Here is a 3,338-nt window from a genome sequence, read left to right as displayed (position 1 = left end):
GCTAGGTTTGAGCTGCTTGCTTTGAACTGGTAACCTTGAATTTAGCCGTTAGCTTTTAGCCGTTTGCCATGAGCTGTTAGTTTTGAGCCGTTAACCTTGAATTGAGCCGCTAGCTTTGAGCTGTTAGCTTTTAGCCATTAGCTTTGAGATGTGAGCTTTGAGCTGCTAGCCATGAATGTCGAAGCAGCTAATATACTACGTTCCTTCATATCAAGGCTTAAAACCCAACTTTTCAGAGTTGCTTTTGATTAATAATAAAACATTGATCAATTTGATGTGTATTGATGTTTATAAACTGTAAGGTTTATTGCGCCTCACAAATAAGCCTGACCTAACTGACAGCTTTCAGAATCAGTTTTTAATGCCTTTTTTCATTCACTCTATTTACAGCTTTATTTGTCGAAGCTTCTCCCCATTAACCGTGSAGCATTTCCTGAAGTTCCTCCACCTCTCTTCAGCTCAACCCCACAGGGAGCTCCTGTTCGCGCTGCGGACGCCATTTCGTCGAGTCTGCCCCCCGCTGAGCTGCGGGTCGATTTTAAGCCAACATGCACCATTAACGAAGCCATACTGGCCTTTGTGGTGGATGGGGGGGTGGAGAACGCACCCCGCTGGCGCTGGAGGCTCGGACCGAGCATCAAGCCTCACAGAAGGGTTTTACTGCTCTGGCAGCCCTAATGAGGAGGAGCAGGTTAATATTTTAACACTTGTGGCTATTCTTCAGCCATATGTCAGCTCTGTGTGTGACTGAGTTTTCTCATATATCAGCTTAACTAATGTTTGTGTTCATCTGGAAGGAAGAAACAAGTTATCCTGGGAAGGGACTCTCTTATTTGTCCTGGAAAAACGGCTTAATGCAGGTTAGGGCGATACAAAACATCCTTATGACACATTTTGCACAAAATGAGTCATAAATAATGAGATTTTATTCTGCTCCTTTCAGAATGAGCTGCTTTACGGTGTGACGTCTCTAAATCCATGAAAGCTGCTGCAGGCCACAGCCCCCAAATCAACGTTTACTTTCTCACATCAAAATGGCTTCAAACTGATGTGCAATTATACAACTTTACGTCGTCGAAAAGCAGAAGTGGAGCCTGCTGTCAACCAACAAGAATCCAGCAAGTGGCTTCTGGATGGTAAGTCGACAACAAAAGCAGCAATGTTCCTCAGTTGTTTGGCTGTTATTCAGACTTGAAGATGTGTTCGTTGCTGGTTTGAAATCTTTTATTTTATTTTATTTTTTTATGAAGTGTGTTTTTAGCTACCATGAAGCTGCGGACAAAAAAGATYATCATTATTACTGTTATTACAAACAAAACACTCGTCTTTTCCAGCAGCCATTGCATAAGTAAAACCAGCTGAACAAACATTGTTGGAGCTCAGCTTTGGTTGCTAGGCAACAGGCGGAACTCTGCTGGGGTTGCTAGGTAACAGCCCGGTGCCCTTCGAATGTGACTTAACATTCTGGAGGTTTTTTTTTAAACGGCTCGTTTTCCAGACATCACAAAACATTAACTTATTGCCAAAAACATCTGGTTGTTTTTGATTTTTTTTTTTTTAAGAGCTTTAATGTTTCCTGGATTTATTTTTGGTCTGAAGAAATTCTCACTTCCCTTTTAGTCGCCCAAAACTGCTGTAACATATCAACATTTGGAATGGAAGCACAGCTTATTTTAAATGCTAGGTGTCAGTTTTATTATTTGGGACAAACCCAGTGAAGGATGAAACCCCCGCCCTGACAGGAAGCTATTCAACACACTGGCCCCTAGCAGCAGCAGGTGAGGTCAGAAAAGAAAGGGTAAGTCACTGGTCTGGATCGCTGGCTGTCACAAGATGCCTTCAGGACGCGTTGGACGGGGAGCAGACCATCCACCTGTTAAAGCAACGTTTGCTTTAACAGGTGACGGGTCGTGCTCAGATCCCAACGTTTAGATTTCCTCACAGGAGCTGTCAAAAATAACGCATCACACATGAACCATCTGTCCAACACAGAAGGAAAAATGGCAGAACAATAAACATTACAATCGTAGCCAAAAAAAAAAACATCTCTACTAGAAAAATGCTTCAAATCAACTCGATGAGAGTTGATTCTAGTTGATTAGACTGAACATGATAGTTACAATACTTTTCATTATTTTGCTACACTGTAAAAATACAAAAGTTTACCAAGTTTTTTGTACAGTTTCTACTGCAGATGTCTTAAAACACTTGACAAAAAGACAAAACAAGCAGACAAATAACTTTTCAGCAAGATGTGATATTGACTGAAGTCAATAATTCCTTAATATGAATAAAAAAATACTGCTAGTTCCACTTGTAGATTATTTCATGACATTTTCCCACGTTTTAAATTAATCTGCCAGTAGAACAAGATGGCTAGCAGGGGGTGCTATTTCTAGCACCAAGCTGATAATCAGTTCCAACTAGCTAATTATCTAGCTAGTTTGAATTATGTAGTTGGCTAACTAGCCAGTTACAACTAGTTAGCTAGTTAACAGCTAGCTAATTAGATAGCTGGAATTTTGTAGCTTGATAACTATCCAGTTCCAGCTAAGTAGTTGGAACTGGCTATTTAGCAGCACATGCTAGCTAGCTAGTTCCACAGGCAGATTATTTCACTTACAATGAGACATTTTTTAATGACTGTTCAGTACTTTATGTTGAAATGTTGCCCTTACTGGACACTTACTTGGTCTGTTTCCTGTTTTACATATTTTTACTCTCATCTAAATTGATTCTTATCCATTTTAAAATCTTTCCTAAATCCGTCTCTGTGTTTCTGTCTGGTGTGAACCGTGCCGACCTTTCAGGTCATCAAAGTCCCATTAACTCAGTGTGAACTAAAGAATTCCCATGATGCTCTGCTTTGGCGCCAACTCCCTGAAAACCTAAAAAAAATACAGAAAACATTGACTCCTCTAAGTCAGAACTGAAAACTTTTTACTCGGTGCTACAATATGAACCATCTGTAATCATATTTTTGCAGCGACTCCCCTTCACTCTCATGTTATCAATGACAATCCAAATTGTTTTCTCCCAGATCGAAGCGGCGACGGCTCCTTTTGTCCTCACTTGTCATAACATTTATTGTAGCCAGCAGAGGTGAAGGGGCAGCAGCTCTGAGTTCGGGTTTCTTTCTCCTTAAAAGCATTTTTGTTTCTCATTCAGGTGTGTGTGATTTCCTCCTGTCTGCTTCAAACGGAGCAGTTTACCTCCGGCAGGTTTTTAACTTCTGACACTTCTGATGTCCTTGAAGTTGCAGAAAAAATGTGCTTCGGACTGCTTCGAGGCAGTGGGGCTGAGTGTGTGTGTGTGTGTGTGTGTGTGTGTGTGTGTGT

The 3,338-nt window shown here is 41.0% G+C and overlaps 1 protein-coding gene across 4 annotated transcripts in view; it reads left to right on the top strand.

The window, feature by feature from the left end:
* LOC103461792 (uncharacterized protein C21orf62 homolog) overlaps positions 1-3,338 on the top strand; it is a 60,450-nt gene that overhangs the window by 19,510 nt on the left and 37,602 nt on the right. For 3 of the 4 annotated variants that reach the window (XR_001776411.1, XM_017303759.1, XM_008404149.2), the window contains 3 exons: positions 391-691; positions 798-860; positions 944-1,136. The gene's annotated coding sequence lies outside the window, so the exon portion shown is untranslated. The remainder of the gene's footprint in view (positions 1-390; positions 692-797; positions 861-943; positions 1,137-3,338) is intronic. The other variant, XM_017303760.1, reaches the window with a different exon arrangement.

This window comes from Poecilia reticulata, linkage group LG2 (genome assembly GCF_000633615.1).
Source record: "Poecilia reticulata strain Guanapo linkage group LG2, Guppy_female_1.0+MT, whole genome shotgun sequence".
NCBI lineage: Eukaryota > Metazoa > Chordata > Actinopteri > Cyprinodontiformes > Poeciliidae > Poecilia > Poecilia reticulata.
The sequence above is the reverse complement of the archived record's forward strand: the minus strand, read 5'-3'. Positions and strand labels throughout refer to the sequence as shown.